At 41.5% G+C, this 23,506-nt stretch overlaps 1 protein-coding gene across 1 annotated transcript in view; it reads right to left on the bottom strand.

Moving 5' to 3' along the window:
* Nucleotides 1–23,506, bottom strand: part of Dscam1 (Down syndrome cell adhesion molecule 1) — an 829,655-nt gene that overhangs the window by 432,163 nt on the left and 373,986 nt on the right. The gene's annotated exons all lie outside the window — the stretch shown is intronic.

Below are 23,506 nucleotides of genomic sequence, written 5' to 3'. Positions count from 1 at the left end.
ACTGCTCTAAATAATTTTAAATACCAATGTGACAAAACAAATATTACTGACCCGAGAATTAAAACAACCAATCTGAGCCAACCAATATTAAATAAATATAATTATCACATAACTGAGTGTTATAGTTTCATTAGGAACGCAATACTGAGTCCAAATAATACTACTTGGTATTATTAACTTTTATGATGGAAATTGAATCTGCGAACAACATTAATATGACAGCAAGCGAAAAATTGTGAATATGACAAATTAAAGTCAGACAAAATTATAACTGAACATTACTCTCTGAAGGCAAGAAAAATTAAGACTGTGAATATTACAATCTGAAGTAAGTCAAAAGTAAAAGTCCAAGAGTGAGGCCCCCCGCAGCGCACCACAGCCCCGCCACAATGCCCTCATCACAGATTCACCTTCCTCCGCAAACACTTGCAAATTGCGCGTCCTCTTTGACCAGGGGGCCGCGTCCAGGGCTCACGTTCACAAAATAACTTACGATCGTTTTCCTCCCGTTACTAAGATGTTTTAACAGGAAGAACATACGGCAACATTCTACATTTTTCTCTCCCTGATCTTCCTGGAAAAATACATCTTCGTTACCACAGGAATTCGACAGTAACATTATTTTGTGAATCATCGTCCAGGAACTAAGATCAAGAGATTCACGACAGCTTCTCTCTCATAACCAAGATTTATTTTTGCTGGAAGAACAAGAGACAGGGGGAGATTCTACACTGCCCTTCTTTCTTTGTACTTCCAGTAAAAACCAGTCGTACGGCTGGGATATGATCGTGAAGTCAGTGAATCTGCATCCTACAATCGCAGCCCCCTTTCTCCCCCCTTCCTCACGGCACCTTTCACTGGCTCCACCCCTTCTACCCCTCCGTCCGCCTCCAAGCCCCACCCACTCTTCCCTCAGCTCCGCCTACATCCTTCCGCGCAGTCGCAGTGGGCGGGGTTGGAGGCTTTGGGAGGGGGGCCAACTTTCAAGGATGCCAGAATTTGAACCACCATGTTTCAAAGCCGTGACAGTTTAAATGAATGAATTATGCAATCAAATGAAGGTGAATCCGTGGTGGAAAAATGTGAGTGATTGTGTCTGCCACGTTTCCTGTGAGCTACCAGGCTCCTGAACTGGTCTACTGGTACAAAATTCATCAGTTAAAAAAAAAAAAAAAAAAAATGCACTTTTTATATTTTAAAGTGAAGTCAGAAAAATTAGTTTGCTTCCAATTATTTTTACTCCACAGGAAAATCATTAATCAGATTTAATGATAAAAATGCAAATATACGGCAGGACTACGACGATTAAACTTCCGTACTGCTAAGGTAACATGGCATACAGCACACTCATACAAAAGCATTATAATTTAGATCGTAAAATAGTAAACACAATTACTTATTCTTAACCTACTTAACTTTCCTATCTAAAACCCTAATATAAAAATGCAGTTAACAAGTATGAATGAGAAAGTGTTTTAATGCACAGTTCACAATAAATTTTAAAAATATTACTTTACAGATGCTACTACTCACTTTACATATTACTCTACTTTTATGAAATTGTATTCTTTCAATTTTCTACAAATGACTATGTAACTATATGTTATTACGTTTGCCAATACTCATAATCATTACACTAATGCAAAATTCACTGATATAATTATCAATAAACCTGCATATATCTTACGACATAACTCACACCTGACCACATCGTCATATGGGGAAGTATGTACAGTATTGTAAAATTCGGTCCAAAGAAAATATCAAGACAGACGACCCAATTTTTATCCTTCAGGTCAGGTTTGTCACTGATCCATTCTATACAAAGACGTAATTTGTATTATAGTCTTTTTATTGCTAGACAATTTTTTTTTTTTCAGCGTTGAAGGGACTCCTCGTAGTGAAAGGTTTAGAAATTATCCCAATAATGGATCATTACATCCTGATATTTTCTCTGAGCTTATTCAACCTACATTGAAATATAATACATGTATTGTATATAATGGGAGCACACAATGGACCTTCGATGTCAACTAGTAAGTAAATGTAGGAAGTAATAGATGCAAGTAGGAAGTAATAAGCTAAAACACCGCTGACATTCATCTATATGACTCAGGCAGGACTTGCTGACATCCGCAAAGGTCAGCAAACAACGACCTTTTATCGCAGGGACTGCCTCAGCTCGTTGCACCAGGGAGGCGGAGTCAGCAGTGAGGATCAGTAAACACTTTTTAATAATACTACCATAAGCTGGGAAACATGGATATAAAAATCATAACTGTCAGGTAGCATAACACTGGTTGGAGACATTGAGTATATGACGATGAACTCTGCGGATGTGGCTTTCCAGCATTCCACGCCACTTCATCGACCGTCTCATTATATACTGTATGCTGTATGGACTGAAATTTTTTAGGTTAAACATTACGAAGAAAAAAGGCTCAAAACATGCTAAGGACACTACCAATTCACTGATCCTTATATCGTATGGATTTTAAGTTGCAGATTAAATGTAAAATACACCCAATTCACTGACCCTCTCAATTACCTATACTGACTGAAAATTTGTACATAAAAGCACATTAAAATATTTGGTTTATACAGTCTGATACCATGCCAATACACTCCGACAGGTTGTACGGCTGAAAACTTTAAGGCAATAATGTAAAATAAAATAAGGAAAAATAAAATACTGTACAATAACGTAAAATCCCATGATCCAAGAACTGGGTCAAGCCAAAGCACTGATCCTCCATGATATACTGTGTGAAATGCACATGAAAATAAAAATGCTGATGTGTATCTTTAATTTTCAGGACACGGGATCCCGCCATTCCATCGATCCTCTCTGATACTGCCATGGTAACCTGCTGCGAGAACCAAAGACTTGAAGATAACAATGATAACAATACACACTTGAATCCCCGCTGGAAGCTGCATCACAGTCGAACGAAACTACTGTTATCTTCACAATAAAAAGAATTTCAGCATATGGGTCATCTTCATCTCTTAAAACATTCAAACTCATTCCTCTTGCCTCTCAGGCGAAGCATGATAGAAGCAGAGGCCTAAGTATGTAAAGGTGAATAGGTAAAAGTCATACTTGACCCCTTCAATCCAATTTTTCTTTTAACTCTTGCTATCTATAAACGATTTTATTCACCTTAGTTTTCGATATTTAGATGTTAGATACAGTCTACGTTAACCCATTTACCACAAGGCCTCTCTCATATGTTGATTAAAACCGTCATGTAGAAGAAAGAAAATAATCCAAAAGTGCTTCGTTGTAGCGAAGGGATTAAAGAAGCAGCATTATCCAGCGGGGAGCCACTAACTACACCAATGCTTTGAATTCAGTGCAAGAATATACAATACAATAAGTCAGCATATATTTTTGCCGGCATTACATGAAATCACGAGCTGAATACTGTTAGAGCAGATTTTATTGCACCGGGTTGCCTCCTCTCAGGAATCTGAAAAAAAGAAGCTGGTACTTGTGCACTATCATGACTAACAACAGATCTTCCATTGAGAATGTCAGTAAGATCGGATTTTTTTTCTTTTTCAATTCCATAAAACTTTACTTCGCTTAAACACGTAGCAAAAAAAACACTACCTTAGATATTCAGTCTCACACAGGGATTCCACAGCAGTCGAGATTCAATAACGTAGGGTAGCAATGATACGTTTGTCATTTGAAAACAACTACAATAGCAGACTAAAGTTTACTGGTACAGCCTTGGCGACAACTGTCATCCTCCTCTCACTGTCCACTGAGAAGGGTGAGCTACTAACGAATCTGTATGAAATAATCTTTTCGTCTACCACTTTAGTTGTTCTCCAAAATCAGTGATTAAAATACTGTTGTTTCTCAGTCAATATACTTGTCAATTTGTGAGTTGTACATGACGAATATGTGCTTGGGTAAAGGAATGATCGGTCTGTAAACTAAGAGGATGTTTTGATATTCTAAAGTTATGTGGTGAACATGGATGTGTGAGTGATACCGTAGTTGTCTGAGGGGTAGAAGGCCTCTCCCCCCTCGGTGACCCAGGCCTGCACGGTCACGAAGTCGGCCACGAAGGAGGGGATGGAGCACTTCATGATGGCCGCGTTCCCCCTGATGACAAACTCGTCGGACACGCGGGTCTCGTACGGCTGAGCCACCACTGCAACAGCACCAACCCACCGCCGTCAGATTTAACACTCGCGATTGCATGTAACTTTGCCCTCTTTAGAGAACACGACACGACGGGGCGATAATATGTAACGAGTGTAGAGGTGTGGGTGATGAGAAAAGGAGTGAGAAAATAGGTACTGTACCATCTCGGAAAACACGGCGGAAAGGGGATCGTTTGTAACAGGTGTGAATGCGTGGGTGATAAGAAGGATAATGATACTAAAGGCAGTTAATGCAGTGCGGATGACTGGATGAAATGAATTAGTATGATCAAGATATGGCAAGGAGAGCGTGGGCGTGGAGGTTTGAACGATAAGAGCATGACAGGAGTAGAAGAGTTAAAGAAATAAGTATAACGAACTGGATAAGGTTATAAGCGTAGCGAACGAGGATGTGAGGCCATCATTATACTTCACTATTCACACGAAGCTGAAAACAAAATATTAATTAGTAGATCAAGCTCTAAGTAGGACAGTCATTACTGAAGATAACAGATATCCGCCAGCCACCTCCCACCGCCTCCCAGGATGGATACATACACAGGGTACAGTCCCTCATAAAAGTATATTTATTTTTCCTGCATTTATGTTTTGAAACAATGGACGAAAAGTTTCAATATGATTATTCTTTAGTAATATCCCAAGTATACAATGTACTGTCTGCTATTTTTGTGATCACAAGATAGAAAAAAATGACGAACATATGAAACATTAGATACACACACACACACACACACACACACACACACACACAAAACGCTCACTATGAAACTACTGATCACCCATGTAAATATACTTTTTGGAGCGACTGTTCACTGATTACACTTGACAGCTTTGACATCTTGCCGATGATTGTGTGCCAGCCAGCCGTGACCAGGAACAGGACAATACACACCCTGACCACACAATTATAAACCATGCTTGAGAAGATGGTTGATTTACTCCTGCACAATGGCATCTTATCCTTCCTGCCGCCAGATGATTTTACTGAGTTCAGAAGAAACCCCATCAATGAGCAAGTTAATCAGTGACACCAGAAGACCCATTCAGCTCTGATGAGACCTTTCATCTTGAGGATGATAGTATGTGAGAGTATTAAGATTAGTAGTATATGTAAAATTCTCACGAAGTCAAAGATGTGCCAAGAACAAATCAAGGACGCCAAGGTGCATATGCTGCCCATGGAATCTTCACAGGTCTGATGGGATTATTAAGAGGATAATGAAATAATTAGCATACAAACGTCACCCAGAGCCAAAGAGACGCCAGTGACTGAGGAGGCGACAACTGAAGGAAAAGACAATGTGTATTACCAGAGGGTCTGCCAGGCGCGTACATGCGACCCTCGGAGTCTACCCAGGCCTGAACACTGACGAAGTCGGCCACGAAGGATGGGATCATGCACTTGAAGATGGCTGAGTTGCCCGCCAACACGTCCTCGTCGATCACACGCGTCACGTACTTCTGCGTCACCACTACCGACCAAATATTCACAATTATCCAACTCGTACCGATTCACCTTGTGCTTTCACTTGGTTTGCTAGCTTAACCCTTTTGAAGGTAAACCCAACTTAGGTTTTAATCACTAGTTACCGCATGACGAATTTATTCAGGCCGAGGAGTCTCTTGAAAAACTGTTTAAAATCTTCCAGCAAAAGCCAGAAACAATAGTATGTAACGGCTAATCTCAGAAGTACCCTTATACTTCATTCTCGCTACCGCCAGTAAATTACATGGCGCTTAGAAAAGACTCTTTGTAATGAATGAGTGAAATCTCCAAGCCCTCCATTACAAGAATCACCCCATGCCTGAGTCCCGCCAACACCTACAACAGACAATAAACGACACTCTTGCGTTTGCTTCCAATCTGTCGGCAGGGTCAAGGTCATGTCGTCACTCCTCACGCAGTACGACAACTTTACCATCTGCTAGGTTCAGCGCCATGTGTGACTAACACCGGATAATTACTTTAGGTTGGGAGATATTCTAGCAGCTACAGAGTTAAACGCTGGACTGAGTAACCCTTTCACTACTATGGTGGTATAGTTGAGTACAAGGGCGCACCCAGGAGGGGGGGCCACCGGGCCCGGCCCCCCACCCCTTAGCTCTCTGGGTCCTTTGAAAATTTATATACATTTATTTCGATAACAGCAAAACATGAAAAATTGGCAGGTACAAACAAAGAGTAACACATGAGCCAGCAGCTCCCTGACCCTAAACCTGCATGTGACCTCCCTGTAATTACCGGATTACCTGACCTCACCTCACTACGGCCCCCCCCCTCCTTAGAAAATTTCTGGATGCGCCCCTGGGTGAGTACATTAATCCCACTCAACCTCTGCTTTGCTTTCTCCTAAATCGGGTTGAAATGAGCGAAGAAAGGAAGAAGAGGACGAGATAGCAGAGGGGCGAAATGCAGAGGACGAGTCGATGTGACATAAAGGTATGAGAGGGAGAGATGGGATGGGGGAATGGAAGGAAAGAGAAGTGGGAAGGAAGGTGAACAGGGGAGGACGAAAGGAAGAACAAGAAACGTGAGAAAGATGTGTTCCTTCCACATTAAAGAGAAAGATACACAGGAACAGAGCAGGATGAATGAATGTAACTGCATTTAGCGATTTTTTTCGGATTAATGCATGACCATTTTATTCAAGGATTTAACGACTGCGCCAACATAACAAGAATAAGTGTGCTTCGTTTTAATCCGTTCTTTATCTTACAACAGAGTAGCTAGATATTTCTGCCCCTTCTCAATACCGACCCCTCTACTCACGACACCCCCTCATCCCACACATACAGTTCTACATCAGCCCTGGGAATTTCTGTTCCTATTTAGCGACGACCTCTTCTACCATGACACAACTCCCTCCCTCCCTCACATAGCCCACAGTACTCGACTTTATCTCCAGCCAATTGTCATTAATCAGTAACGACGCCTCCTTCCATGGCATACCATCCTCCCTCATATACCCTCCTCCCGTCGCATTCTACCTTCAACTTGGTTTCCTCCACCCTTCATAAAAATAATTATAGCGAAGGAGTATCGAATCAGCCATTTACGGAAGACATGATGGGAGTAATGCACAGTTGGCTTCACATGTCGCTGCTTAGTGCGTATATCGTAGTGTGTCATGAAGGTTAACATCATCTAATGCTCATAAATGTCTCATGTGACTGTTGGAAACTGGTCACTTGACTACTGTTTACCAAGTCACAATAAAATGTGATGCATAATGTGTTCTGATTTCGCCAAGCCGTGAATCATTCAGATGGAAATACCCACAATTTCAAGATGTGTGTGTAATTCCTCAGTGATGCAGAAGCTTCCACGAACTAGCCCAGAGAAAAAAAAAAAATGCTGAAAGCTCTAGCACATACATGCAAGGCACCGCGACACACGATACAGGCCATCTGTAAGTGGTGAGAGACCAGTTAGTGCAATAAGATGTGAAATTAGAGCTCAACATTTAAAACACTTTCAGAGACGTGAGGAATTCTAACAACGTAAGAAACTGTAGCTGCCGTATCTAATTTCCGCCAATCCCAGACGAATTTATTCGGCCAAGGAGTGACTTCGCCTTCTCTACGGTTAAAGAAAATATATTAAGTTATGGAAACGACGTATATACAATATCTGGTTAAATAACTGCTGGCCCGGAATAACGTTCTGCTGGCATGGTAGTCAAGTAGCAGTGTTGGAATGTCGTTCGAAGCAATGGTATCACTGCCCTAATGGAGACATGTGAAGGTGTTACAAATCTACTGGGCGTAGAGGATGACACAGATGACATTCCTTTACCATAGTTATCAGAGGCCACATAAGTCCTGGCCTCCATATCCTCCCAGGACTGGACGCTCACGAAGTCTGCCACGAAGGATGGGATGACGCACTTAAGAATGGCGGAGTTGCCCAAGAGAACACTCTCGTCCCACACCTGAGTCACGTACCTCTGAGCCACCACTACACGCAGCCACGGGGGAGGGAGGGGGAGCCAGGTTTAAATTTGGACAGGGAAAAAGGTTTAAATGTAGAAGAAAAAAAAGTTTGAACACGAAAAAAGACAGGTTTATATGTAGATGCCATCATGTTCTCAAATTTAGATAGAAGGAAAAACTGATTTAGATGTGGGAAACTTATGTTCGGAAATTTAGATAGGAAAATAGCCACGTATGGATTTCAACAAGAAAAAGGTTGACAGGAAAATAAAAAATACGGGTAGGGCTTAGACAGAAAAAAAAAGTGTAGGGGGGGGGGGTTATATTAAGATAGGAAAAATGCAAGGTTCAGAATTAAGCTGACGCACGGGAATAAAAGACCAAGAAAGAGTTGGATGGGTAACGTGGAGCAAACAACATACACCGAATATGGCGTGGTACAAAGGCTCTGAGACTGAGGACTGGAGACATTTTCGTTAGAGTATCCTTGATATGCTGTGGCACCAGGCGTCTGATAACAAAAAATGCAAAGTGTCGTGCCTTAACGCTTTCAACCTGGGTATTTTTTTTTTAATTCCACCTAATGCCACTTTTTTTTATGACGCTCTGGGGCTGCAGGGATGTTAGTTAGCCACAAGGGATCGCATAGCACGGTCCTGGAACAAGTGAAGCTGAAGGTACGAGGGGGTATTAAAAAAAAAAAAAAAAAGTGGAAAAAAATAACGCGTAAATCAAGTTCAAGGCAGAAGGTATGTGAAAGTTGGGTTGACGGTACGAAAAGATGAGGTTCAAAGTGGGAAGACTCTGGAATGTCTTTAAGTGAGACCGATTTCAGTCAGACTTATGAAAGGGTTGTATGAAAGCGAGGTGGACGATGGGATAAAGTTTGGAAAGCTGTTGTTGTACGTAAGGGTCAAGGACGAAGGTTCAAGGAAAGTGTATGAACGTGAGGTTGAAGGCGGGAAGAAGTGTAGTGAAAAAAAAAAAATTTAAAGCGGATATTTAATTTTTCACTCAGATTAATGCTGACACTCCGTCTCTCGGATATACAGCTGCGCTCATTAATTCCTCCACAACACATCGAAACTGTCAGTACTACGCAAAATCCTGATGAATTCCAATAATATTCCAGTGGGTTTAAAAGGTCTGAATCTTGTTAGATTAAAACGGAACACTAGACATTACACAGCAGCTTTTGCTGACCACAGCAGTAAATTAACCATGGCTGAAGGAAGGAGGATACCGTATTTCCGACGATAGTAATCACCGTCCTCATCAACTTCTCAAGACAGGTAATTACAGTATACCAGATGGCTACATGATCACCATTTTTTTTTTTATTAAACTCTTAATACCGCAAAGCCAAACGGTTATATTCAGCGCAAGAGGCCGCTCGTAAAGTTGGCTACCAAAATTTTTCGCCGACCACTCGCGGAGAAATATTTCTTTGCCAAAAATGCTAAAAGAAATTCACTAAACCCTCCTCCCCCTCTCAAAAAAAAAAAAAAAAAAAAAAAAGGGTTAATAACTTTTCTCTCCCACCCTCGATAAAAAAGGATATAACTGTACAACCCAAGACAGTAACTCAAATTTTTCCTACTACCTCCTCGTACGTCAGGAAAAAAAAAAAAAAAGTCTCGCCATCAGTCAATCCCAGAATCAAAATCCCATACCTTCATCATATCAAGAACTCAAACATCATCAGCATCACCACATAATCATCATCACCACCATCACCATCATCACCCACACTCCAAACACCCACACACACAGATCTAAGCGGAGGGGAAACACGAAACACAAAATCTGATGTTTGTGTTTTAAAATTTGGGTGGAGGAGGGTGCGTGGTGAGCAGGCAGTAGGAGGCGTGGTGCATAGCAATGAGGGGGAGCATGACCGTCTCTCTCTCTCTCTCTCTGCAATGAGGGAGAGTATGACCGTCTCCCCTCGCCATCTCTATCTCTCCTCTCTCTCTCTCTCTCTCTCTCTCTCTCTCTCTCTCACCAGAGGGTCACTCGGCCACCACCAAGGTAATATATATACCACATACATACTATGCCGGTCAGAGAGAGAGAGAGAGAGAGAGAGAGTATGTGTGTGTGTGTGTGTGTGTGTGTGTGTGTGTGTGTGTGTGTGTGTGTGTGTGTACCTTGGAAACAGACAAACGCACAAACAAAAAATCTGTTTTGCGTCCATTAGGAAAAGCACACACAAACTGAAAATAGACCAGAAAGACTTCCTCCCCCCCCCCCCAAAAAAAAAAGGTAAAAAAAAAAAAAATTCATACCAAAAAATGCTACACCAACATATAGGATACTTGTCTTGAAAAAAAAAATAAAAATAAAAAGATATTGTGCAAGTGATGGATATTGCAAAAAGGGGGATTATTACAATGGGGAGATAACACTGGTACGCAGTGTTACAGAAATATAATACATGGCCACTCGCAAAAGAATTATGAACATCAATGTCACCGAAATTCTGGATTTTCTCGCATTAAAAAATAGATACATAGTCATAAAATAAGTGTAGCCTCCTCTCCCGACCTGAAGGAAAAGGCAAGTTTACACATTACTGGCACGTCCATTTTGGGATTTCCACCTGTACAAAGATACGTGAAAATGTTAGAAATGTTAACAGTCAGTCCCGTGTCACCGACTGCGAATATCATATGACACTGCGACTGCAACCTGGGATTTACAATTGGACACAGCAAAAGATTATTACGATGAAGATGTTTCACTTCATTCTCATTATTGCCGGGTGATTGTATTCAGATATTTATACCCCTCCACTGCTAGAAGTTTCTCCAGAACAAGAAAAATCGTCTAGCAGTAAAAGACATCATGGTACTGAAGAGGTTACCACTGAGAATTCCCTGCGGACAACATCCTACCATAGTGATCGGACGCCACGTAGGATACGCCCTCAAGGTCCTCCCAAGCCTGCACACTCACGAAGTCGGCCACGAAGGAGGGGATCACGCACTTAAATATGGCCGAGTTTCCCCTCAGCACGCTCTCGTCCAGCACTTGGGTAAGGTAAGGCTGGGACACCACTGGGGAGAGAAGGCCCAGGGAGATGTTATAGGGACGTGGGGTGATGTTGGAAGGACGTAGGAGTGATGCTGGAACCACGTGGATGCCGTGTAAGAGGCGTGTCTTTAGCGATATGGTCAATAATCCGTATCCACGCCTGGAGTTTCTAGTTCATGAAGCCCCGTTAGATTGTTAATCATCAGTATGCCCTGTATCCAGACTTCATCTTCGTAGGTATGATGTCACGTATACTTATGTTGGTCAATGTTTATTACTACAGCCATGAAAAATAGGTAAACAAGCTCTCATTACGTTTCAACACAGATTCAAGACACAGGCTTTCAATACGTTTCAGCAAGGATTCGAGACACAAGCTCTTATTACGTTTCAAAACAGATTCAAGACACATGCTCTTATTACGTTTTAGCACGGATTCGAGACACAAGCTCTTATTACGTTTCAGCTCGGATTCGAGACACAAGCTCTTATTACGTTTTAGCACGGATTCGAGACACAAGCTCTTATTACGTTTTAGCACGGATTCAAGACACATGCTCTTATTACGTTTCAGCTCGGATTCGAGACACAAGCTCTTATTACGTTTCAGCTCGGATTCGAGACACAAGCTCTTATTACGTTTTAGCACGGATTCGAGACACAAGCTCTTATTACGTTTCAGCTCGGATTCGAGACAATGTAAAGAGGCTCATGATCGCCCGACTGCACCTCTCATACATTCGAGATCAAGACTGCTGTTCGTAACGTTATAAATGTAAAGACTAGAAACAAACAGATGCCGCACTGAATATAATAATAAAAAATAATGTCAATGAAAATCTGAAAGAGAACAATCACGTTAAAATCACAAATGCACAGGATGGAAGAAGAACCAGATGACGCAGTGCAAATGACACTCGGAAACATGTAAATAAGTATCTGAAAGAGGAAAACATGTTAATTTCAAACCTATACTGTCCCGTACTATAGGAAACAAAGTCATTCATCCCATCCCTCCCCATTACCATAGTTCTCGGAGGGATAGTAGGCCCCGCCCTCCCCATCAACCCAGGCCTGCACACTCACGAAGTCGGCCACGAAGGAGGGTATTAGACACTTGAGTATGGCGGAGTTACCCTTCAGGACGCTCTCGTCAACCACCTGCGTCACGTAGCCCTGGGGAACCACTGAGGGAGAACCACCCAGTCAGGCACACAGAAACAGAAGATACACAGAAATCCCTTAAGAGGATTCACTCAGTCACGCATTCCAAATCCAGAGGTTCCACACCACATAGGCATACGGAAACAAAGAAATCCCTTTGGAAGAATCACCCGACATACACTACTTCGGAAGAACCATTTATGTCAGGCACGAAAAATCGAGGACACAGAAACTGATTCAGAAGAATCACTCAATCAGGTACAAACAAACCATCAAGGAAATATAAGCCAGAGCGATATCGGACCGATCAAGAAACGGATGACTAACGGTGACGTAAGAATAAACGACAACTAGATTCTACGCCCCTAATGGAGTGATAAAGTATTGATGATGAGGGTATGATGATTAGGTCGGTGATGACAACCACACACTAAATCGGTAAATCACGAATATAGTATCAAAACATGTTCTACGCACAAGACATTAGCTTCAATTACAAGTCTTGTACTATGATCTCTTAAACGTATACCCTGGAAGCCACTGAAAGTGGTTGAAAGATATAGGTCTCAAGAAATAAGCAGTGTATGAGGTAGAAGTGCGTAGATTGGTACAAAAGACCAATTAAAAAAGTATCTGAAAGAGATGCAAACCATAAAATCAACAGTGCCTTAAGAAGGGCTGCGCGGAGTGGCAGGCTGCTTTATCACACCTCTGTGTAGGATAATATGAAGGGTCGTTAACCTTTCAGTATAAAAGGTCTCTCTCACAAGGTGGACTATAATTTTTATCAAGAGCAAGAACATACAAGACGCCGTCGTACTGCAAAGGTGAATGGAAATTATTTTCAATGTTTTCACTACCCGCTGTATCCCCTAGGCTGCCATCTCCTGGCGTGGGAAGAGTAAAACACCTATAAAGAAGTCTTGAAGTAAATTGTCTTAGCTCTTAAACGTTAGGGTGATAACTTAAATTACTTTACCTAACGCCAGACGATTTTACTCGCCACTACGAAACCTGTAATCTGAGGGTTAATAAAGGAGGGGCTGCAAGAGACAAAAATCACAAAATCAATAGCGCATGGGGGAAAGCAGTATGAGTGGCTGGTGCGGGCGCATTACCATAACTCTCGGATGGGTAGTAAATCTTGCCCTGACCGTCCGACCACGACTGCACACTCACGAAGTCCGCCACGAAGGATGGGATGACGCACTTCAGGATGGCCGAGTTGCCCTTCAGTACGTCCTCGTCGTGCACTCGAGTCTTGTAGTTCTGGGTCACGACTTGGATATAGGGAAGTGTGGTTCAGTTGTGGGTTTTTATATTTAACCAATTTCATCGGGTGTCTTCTTATGAATCTAAATCTCCCTCCTCTTTCTATGTTGTGGCCTTTTATATTTTGCTATTTTAATCGAGGTTTCTTATATATCTCTCTTTCTCTGCATGCTTTTCGACATGTAATTCTTCTCTCTGTCTGACTTTATTTCATTTTCCTTTTCTTCCGTACCCATCCCCCTCTAAATTCTCCCCATACGAGTCTCTCCACACTATACCAAGTCCTCCCTGCGCACTCCCCACACCCCTCCTCCCACGCCAAACTCTGCTCCGTAACTACAACACATGGGGAGAGGAAGACAACAATTATGACGTATGGTAAAAATTGGTGTGCTGGAGTGACATTTGCAGTGGAGAACGGGGCTCAGTGGGTAGAAGTCGATATGACCGGGGGGAAAAAGTATATGTGCAAAGAAGAAGCATTAGATCGATACAACTTAATGTGAGTAAAGTGAGGGAAATGAGCCGATTCAAACCGAAACGCGCGAAATGAGGAAGCTTTGCGTCGATACGAATGATGAACCGTATGAAACTAAGAGCTTTTGCGTCGATATAAACCAAAGAGCAGACTGTGAAATGACGATCCCAAGTGGAAAAGGAAAAGATGTTGATACATCACTGAGAGGCAGAATTAGTTTCCACACGTAATCCTTTCACCACAGATTACGAAATTCTCTTGCTTTTTTTAACATCACATTTTGATCTGAAAAGAAACGAATTAATCCACCTGTAATATTTCTATCTGCAAGAAATAGAGACTTTCGAATATCAAATGCATCCTGAAAATACTGCTTCTGAAGAAAAAATACCTGGGGGTGAAAAATTGTGTTAGTTCATTGGTAAACATGCTGCGGCACGGCTGTATTCTTAAACGGAGTTCGTGGAGGGAAGGCAAACACCCAGATTTATAATTAATGAAGCATAGCAGTCCCCCAAAAGAAAATGTTTGGCCTGGCTACCTCACTGCTGAGTTAATGAAGTTTACCATCTTCTCATTCTCACACTTCTTTTAAAATTTACCTTAAGCTTTCCTACACTTTTAGATTCTCACTGCCGTCGTCTTCACACTGACTGTTAAGATGCACGAAGTCTAAAATTTTAATGATCGCTTATTAAACACCTTTCAGCATTAAAAGCGGCTGCTCCGCATGCAACGTAGTCAGTAACCAAGCAACGCAAACCTTATCTCGGTGTTTCACTGCTGATAATCTAAAGGAAAAATCTGGGCGCTTGCCTTTCCTTTTGCCCTCACAGCCTTAGGGATACGGCTAATGGTTTTAAGGATACGACCATGTGTTATACGACCGTGGATTTTAGGAAAACAGATTTTAGTATTAACATTACAACTTTTGAGACACAACCCCATTTACCATATGTGTCCCCGCCAGGATAGTACACATGGCCCTCAGAGTCGACCCAGGATTGCACCGTGACGAAATCCGCCACGAAGGAGGGAATCTCGCACTTCATGATGGCTGAGTTACCCTTGATCACGTACTCCTTGTCAGCGTCCGTCTCGTAATCCTGAGCGACCACTGTGAGATAGAGCGGCCAATGGGTTACCCTCACAGGAAATTAGTTACGTTATCTGAGAATCTAAGGAAATATGCGATCCGATCCCCTTTAAAGTCAAGGTATAATGAAACAAGTAGGGGTGTCAGAAAAGTAGATGATGTGGATTTCCTTACTTTGTACATAAGCTTCTCCGCATTCGTTTCGTAATCTTGGGCGACCAAAAGGTTAGTTTCACAGACATGCAACTGCTGTCAAGGACGCTCCGAAAGATGACAGCGGAAGGCCACAGTGCGGTGATTTTCAAAATATCGAATGATTTCCTGAACCAAACCAAGGAATCAGGTTTATCTCTGTAAATCCATCACACAAAGGCTAATCGATCTCTGCCGAAGAATCAACAAGGCGCCCGGAAGATGATACTGGAAACAGATGATGAATAAGTACTTTCTTATGAAGGTTTATCCACTACCACTGAAGATTCAAACCTGTCCCTCTGGCACCAGAGATCCCTCAAACACTCACAACCTATCCTGGTGGAACTATAAAGGCTGATCTAACTTTAATGAATCAATCAGGCACATGGAAAGTGATGGCTGTAACCGTCCTTACCTCCTTCATGTCTCCCGAAGACTTATTCAACTTGACCAAAGACTAAAACCTAACCATCTACCACCATCTATAATATCTCTCAGCTCTGACCTCACCCATCAAACTTTGCTTAAGAAACAGGCGAATTTTCATTCTTACGCCACCATGTTTGTTAGATTCGAGCCTTAAAAAAAAATAGTTGTGAACGTTTCGTAAAAAAAAAAAAAAAAAAAAAAAAAAAGAGAGAGAGAGAGAGAGAGAGAGAGAGAGAGAGAGAAAGTTGTGAAAGATTCGTACATTCCATTAAAAAAACGTGGAACATTCGTGCTTGTATATGTATGGTAAAATATTTCTTTTGAATTACTGATATCCTTTTAAAAGTCGTGACATATTCGTCCCTTCCCAGAAAAAAATAAAAATAAATAAAGACAAAGAGAACCAACCAACTCTTGGATTCGAATTTTTTTTTCTTAATAATCATATCATCCACCAGCACGACGTGTGCTAAGTATGAAGTCGTTAATGTTGGCAACAAGTGTGAGCGTTTTTGTACTATCCTTTGTATGAATGAATGAATAATGAAAAAGTAGCAACATGCCATAAAGTGGTTATATGGCACTTCACTGTAGGAGTAGAGGGAAATAAAGGCCGGAAGAAATACGAAAATATCAAGAAGTGAGGTAAAACAGAAGACGAGAAGAGAACAGTACGTAGAGAAAGACTGGAGACAAAACAGCTCTTTTTAGTCGCCTCTTACGACAAGCAGGATTCTGGGGAAGTATTCTTCACCCCCCCCTCCCTCCCCAGGGGAGTTTGTATGAATGAAGAGATGCATGAACAGACACAGGTTCCGTGCGCGTATGTGCCGTGGCTTTGTAAGTAAATATATCTGTTCCTGAATGTGCAAGTACTCGGATTTAAGTGCCTGTATCAATCTGTGTGTGTGTGTGTGTGTTCAAGAATACCTGTGCTGTGAGTGCCTTTGTGTGTACCTGGACGTGTGTATGCCCAATCAACCAGCACCACTACGCTCCCCCCCTCCCCAGAAAAAAAAAAAAAAAAATCCTGTCCACAGAGGGACGTAATGGAGAGCCACCAATTAGCCAACTCTTTGATCCACAGTTGGCCCCCTACACCACTCACTCGTGTGTGTGTGTGTGTGTGTGTGTGTGTGTGTGTGTGTGTGTGTGTGTGTGTGTGTGTGTGTGTGTGTGTGTATTCTTTGGTTGTTGCTGTTGATGATGACGATGATTATGATGATGATGATGAAGATGATGGTAAGGAAATGATGAAGAAGAGGCGCTGCAGCACGTGCGAGGGCTGGAGCAACAGGCCGAGGCAGAGAAGAGAAGAGAAGAGATGAGAAGGGAAGAGAAGCGAAGCGAAGAGAAGAGAAGAGAAAAGAAGAAAAGAGAAGTCAAGACAAGACAAGACAAGAGAAAACGAAAACAAAAGAAAAGAGGACAAAGAAGCACCCAAAAAGAGGCGAAGAGGGGAGAAGAGAGAAAAAAAAAAGGAAAAGACAAAAGAGATCGGAGAGGAAAAAGCAAGAAGATAAAACGAAAAATTATACAAAAAAGAATGAGACGAGAGGAAAAAGGGAAATAAAACAATAGAGAAACGAGGTATAAAAGGCAAGCGAACAACCCAAAAAGTCATAAAAAGACAAAACGACACCTAAGAGACAGCCCGGCAGATAGGCAGCGAGGAAAAGTGGGGGAAATTTGCCTAATGACAGGGAAATTCTCTTACGCAGTGGGGGAAATCTGGGGAAACTGACTGTCGGAGTAGCTGGATTTCGGGACGGAAAAGGAGGAGGAGGAGGAAGCGGGAACTGAAGAATGAAATGATGGCGAAATCAAAATGATGAAAACGAACGTGTATCATGCTGTTACACATAAAGATTAATAACGATCTTCCAGAAAAAAAAATACATAAATGCCACCAGAATCGTCGGAAGGTTATATATAAAAAGAATACTGTTATCAATTTCCTCCCAATCTGTCTTAAAAAAAAAAAGAAAAAAAAAAGAACGTGAGCAATCGGAAAAGGAAACGTTCATATACAGTGCTAAAGGCAGAAAAGAAACACATAAACATCGCAGCATATACTGGGCTTGACAACGATATTCTTAAAAGTTGTAAAAAGGAAAAATAAACAGAAAGATTCTCCACAGCTCCTACAACAAAAAAAAACACGTATGTACTGTTATATAAAAGTGCAAAATAATTCAGTTCACTCTGGTCTAAGCCAACGTACAGAAATTTATACATAAAATCATATGTACAAACAAATCGCGTAAACCCTGGAAGATATTTAACCAGCTAGTGTACACAGAGACAAAGAGCGATGTCACACGCCTGTAACTACATACATAAACAGAGGGAGACAGGTTACTATAATTTTGAAAACGGTAGAAACAGACAGAAAAGAGGAGCAGATTACTATACCCGGTGACTCTGAAATTTGAAAAGTCTCAGAATTACTTCTTCTTTTTTCTGGAACTGGTAAAATGAGAGAGACAGACACTAACGCTTTAATTATGAAACTGGAAAAAATGGAGAAACGGATTATCATGCGTCTGAAACAGGGAAAACCAGTAAGACGGTGGAACATTATTATTTCAACTCTGTGATATTAGAGTGAGAGACAGATTACCATAACTCTGTGAAGGATAAAAGGACTTTCCCTCCGAGTCGGTCCAAGATTGCACGGTGACGAAATCAGCCACGAAGGATGGGATCTTGCACTTCATCACCACGGAGTTGCCGCGGATTACGTACTCATTCTCTGCCTCGGTCTGGTACGGCTGGGCAACCACTGAGGCACGTCGGGGGTCGAATGAGAGAGGGACATGAGGAGGATGAATGGAAATGGGAAGATGACAGACGAAAGTAATGTGAGAAATGAGGAGGGCGAGAAGAGAAGGGAAGATATGTAGAAAAAAAATGAGGAGGATGAGAGAAGAAGTGAAGAACATGTGCCAGATGAATGTGATGTGAGAGAGGAAAGGATCAGATCACCTAACTATTTCGATGCGGATGTATTTATCACACGTAAGAAGCCTTCACCCGGATGAGAAACCACTGAACGCGTCAAACAAGTTACAGTTTATTTTAATATTTCATTTTTCCTAACCAGACGATTTATTCAGGTTAGGAGAGACTTTTCGACCTGGAGGGGTTAGTTACACCTTCCACCAACGCAATCAGTACGAGAGATTTTTTCCTAAGCTGTACAAAATTCCATGAAAGTAGCACGAATAATCTGTAAACACGAAGTCACCGTACTGATGGGGTCCAACGAACACCGTGATATCAGAAGGGTTCCAGCCCGCTACTGATGGCAGCCACCTTACACCAGCAACCCCTAGCACACGGCACTCTAACCCACCCAGCAATCACCCAGAGAAAAAAAACAACAAAGAACGTAAAGAAAAGAAAGAAACAAAAGAGAATGAGATTAAAGAGGGAAGAGAATGAACAGAAGAGAAAACAACTGCGGATGAGTGACGAAGGTGAGAAAAAGTAAAGATAAGAAAGGAAAAAGAATGAACACAGAAGAGAACAGCGGACGCCAGACGGAGGTGATGTAAATGTAGGAAAAGAGAAAGGAGATTGGAAAGAGAAGATAATGAGCAGTAAAGAAGGAAACAGCGGATAATGGACGAAGGTGAGGTGAAAGGAGGAAAAAAGGAAAGGAATTTGAAGAGGAAAGGGAATGAACAAAGCAGGGTACAGTGAACAGATGAAAGCCGGAGGTTGGGAAAATGCAGAAAAAGAGAAAGGAGACTGGCGAGGTAAAAAAAAAAAATAATAATAATAACAGAAGAGAGCAACGGATAACAAAAGATCTGAGATAAAAAGAGGAAAAGGAAAAGATGAGGAAAAAAGGAAAGAGCAAGAACGGAAGAGAAAGGAAGAACGGATGGCAGACAGAAATAACAAGAGGAAAGGAAAGACTGGATGGTGGACGAAGGTGAGATGAAAGAAGATGAAGAGAGGATACTAAGAAGACGGACGATGAGGGAGGATGGGGAAGAGAATGATAAAGTATGAAGGAGGGAAGAACCAATGATGGAGGAGAGAGAAGATTATTAATGAGAAAAACTGGATTATGGACGTAACAGGAAGAGGATGATAATGAAAGAAAATCGCTGACAGGAGTAAAGAGGATGATATGTGGATGGGAAAAAGGAGACAGAATAATATTGACAATGGATAAAGGAAGAAAGGAATATAACGAGGGAAAATACCGCTGACGAGATGAAAGGATGACGAAAGCATGAGAAACAGAATAACCGATGTTGGGTAGATGAGAGAGAGAAGGATAACAAGAGAGAAGAGAAGAAGAGATTGTAAAACGGACGACAAGGCGAGAAGATGCCGAGAGAAATACTGCTGACATGAAGGAAAGTGGTGATGAGATGATAAGAAACAGTATTACTGAAAATGAATGGATGAGAGAAAGAAGGATAACGAGAGAATGTGGGAGGAAGGATTGGACTATTTATAGATCAAAGAAAGCAAAGAAGATAACGAGTGATCGTTAAGAGGAAAAAGGAATGACAAGAATAAAGCTGATGACAGAGGAAGAAAAAATTAAAGAAAAGATATAAAAGTAAATAGATTACGGAGGAATGAGGGAAAACAAAAACTTGAAAGCACTCGAGCGTATACCTCTGTCTATGTCACTGCAGGATCCGGATCCTGATCCGCCCCCAAATATATTCAATTCTTTCTTGGCACATGGCCCACCCTTCCACAAAATTTCATTGAAATTCATGGAGAACTTTTGGAGACAGCGTGTGGACAAACAAACAGACAGACACTGATGAATCCATAACCTCCTACAGCTTCGTTGGCCGAGGTAATAAGGGAAAAATATCGCCATGGAAAGGGGAAATTGATGACAAGACGATGGGAAACACCATAATTTATATAGCAGGAAGGAAAGAAGGTTGAAATGAAGAGAATAAGAGACGATAAATGGATTACGGACAACACAGAGGAGAAAAAAAAAATTGGGAAAAGAAGATGGGTGGGAGGACGAGAGGATAAACGAGACTCTTAACAAAAACAGAATATATATACGTACTGTGTGTGTGTGTGTGTGTGTGTGTGTGTGTGTGTGTGTGTGTGTGTGTGTGTGTGTGTGTGTGTGTGTGTGTGTGTGTGTGTGTGTGTGTGTGTGTGTGTGTGTGCAGATAGATAGACACAGATAGACAGATTATGGGCAGACAGACAGATGTAGAGGGAGGGAGGGATAAGCTCCCAAATCTATTGATACTGTACTCGTATAGAACCGTACTTTCTAGCAATTCTAATAACCTCGTATGAAGGAATGGACAAGGAAAGCAGCTTATTCTGATGATGAATTTAAGGACTGATACGTAATAAGAATGATGATGCTGAGGCTGAGAATTATGAGAATGATGATAACAATGATGATGATATACTTCAACTAAAGTGCTCATGAAGTAAAATGGTCGTTCCAGTGTCATGCCCAAAAAAAAATCAAACTATATATAACTAAATCAGTTCAGAATCTAGATATTAAAATCAAAATAAAAATTCATGTGTTAGCAAGCGTAAAGAACGAGAAAATTAGTAAGAAATCTGCAGTACTAAAAAAAAAAAATATATGACTGACACCTCTGACACTGATAAATTAACTGTTTTTATCATCGAGAAACGAACCGGGGTCAAGTGTCCGGCTGGAAGCGAGTGCCATTACGTGTCCAAGGTTATCAATGATTTTCAAATAAAGTAGTGCTTCTATCTTATAGGGCAGTCATCCGGCGCGTAAGTATGCTTGGTCAATCTGGTTCATTACTCATAACAAAATTCACATGCAAATTTTCAGATAGTCAGCGGGTACGCTGTTTTATCCAATGAAGTGCTCCAGTGTTCATGTGACCACATAAAATGTATATGTTATTCAATGATAACGGATAAAACTACAGTCCTGAAAGAAACAGAAAATGTTACGATGATCTGAAACAGACAACGAGACAAATGTTAAATAATCTTCACCACTCTACGATCAGTGGTTCAGAGGAGGTACCGGAGTGTAATATGAGGGTAGTGGCTTCCTGTGCCGGTTTTTACCATAGTTGTCGGTGGGGTAGTAGTTCCTGCCCTCAGAGTCCACCCAGGCCTGCACACTGACGAAGTCCGCCACGAAGGAAGGGATTTTACACTTGAGGATGGCAGAGTTGCCCCTGATCACGTTCTCAGACTCAGCCTCCAACAAGTACGACTGAGGAACCACTGTAAATTTTCACGTCCGATTATAATTTGCGTACAACATCAGGTCTGGATTTAATTAAAAAAAAAAAAAATTTTTTTTTTTTTTTTTTTTTTTTTTTTTTTTTTTTTTTTTTTTTAAAGACATGCTGTTCCGCTTGTGGTGAAGGGGTTTGAAACACTCGCCATTAATCTTCCTGTTCACACATGTGTAACCTTCAAGCGACAACGACAGCACAAGGGTGTGAAGATGAATTATGTGACTTTGTACCATTCTTTTTACACCGAATATTCGCTCCCTCATCTCCCCACACAAATAACAGTAAACTATGGTTATTCTCTCTGTCTCTGTCTGTCTGTCTGTCTGTCTCTCTCTCTCTCATTTCGTAGCCTTCAAACGACACGTGGGTGGTGATGAAGTACCTACAGCTTTTATCTTTCTTTTTAGGTAAGGTATTTCTGTGGCCACACGCGCAGATTCAGCACAAAAATTCGATTCTTGAGCAAAGTATAAACGCTACATGGTTTATTCCGAAACTTAATATGATCAGGAAATTACAGCTTATTGATTGAACATGTTGTGCACTTTATACGGACCGAGATGCAGGTTTTTATTTTTTCACGAAAGAACAAGTCTAAACTTTTTTGTCAGAGACGATGATCTGAAAATAAAACAAACACATATATGAAAAACATGGACACAGGTATAAGATCTGCAAAAGGAGACAAGTTAATACAGCCGCTACTGAAACAGAAAGGTAGTAAGTGAGAACAAGCCTAAAAAGTTAGCAACCGTGATGTGTGATACGTGTGCATTAAAATTTATTCAAAGAACACCAAACGATTTTTTTCCCCAGCTCTACGAAACACAGAGCAGCCAAAGGGTACATTTACAACCTGACGTGATGGCTGACAATTTACAACCCCTCTGATGAGTATAAAATTTACAACCCGTCGCGATATGTAACTCCATTTACCATAACTGTGTGAGGAAGGGTAGTATGTCTGTCCTTCAGAATCCACCCAGGCCTGCACACTCACGAAGTCGGCCACGAAGGATGGGATCTCACACTTGATAATGGCAGAGTTACCCCTGATCACGTGTTCGTTGTCTGCCTCGATCTGGTAACTCTGGGGAACCACTGATGGGGAGGGAGCTAAGTTAATTCCTTCAGTACCAGACCGTTAATTGTAGTTTTCTCTTGCTACCGACAACAAGATGATTTTACGACGCAAAAGAAGGAAGAAAAGCCCCACACAGAGAAGGGGTGTTTTAAATTACATTCCTGCAGCCACCAGACGATTTCAGTTAGGAGATAACCCCCACATAGATGGTTTTAGAAACAACATTCAATAACCACTACGTTGCGATGACGACTTGTTAGTACGAAGATGATTTTTTTTAAAACTAATATGACCCCAGCAACCTCTTCAGTACCGTGATCCCCCACCCCCCTTTACTATCACCTCGGTCTTGCAACACGGTGGCAAAGACCTAAGGTTCTTCG

The sequence above is a fragment of the Coenobita brevimanus genome, chromosome 25 (genome assembly GCF_032717465.1).
Source record: "Coenobita brevimanus isolate Jiangsu-jjx chromosome 25, ASM3271746v2, whole genome shotgun sequence".
Classification (NCBI taxonomy): Eukaryota; Metazoa; Arthropoda; class Malacostraca; order Decapoda; family Coenobitidae; genus Coenobita; species Coenobita brevimanus.
Note: the sequence above shows the minus strand (reverse complement) of the source record. Positions and strands in the feature narration are given on the sequence as shown.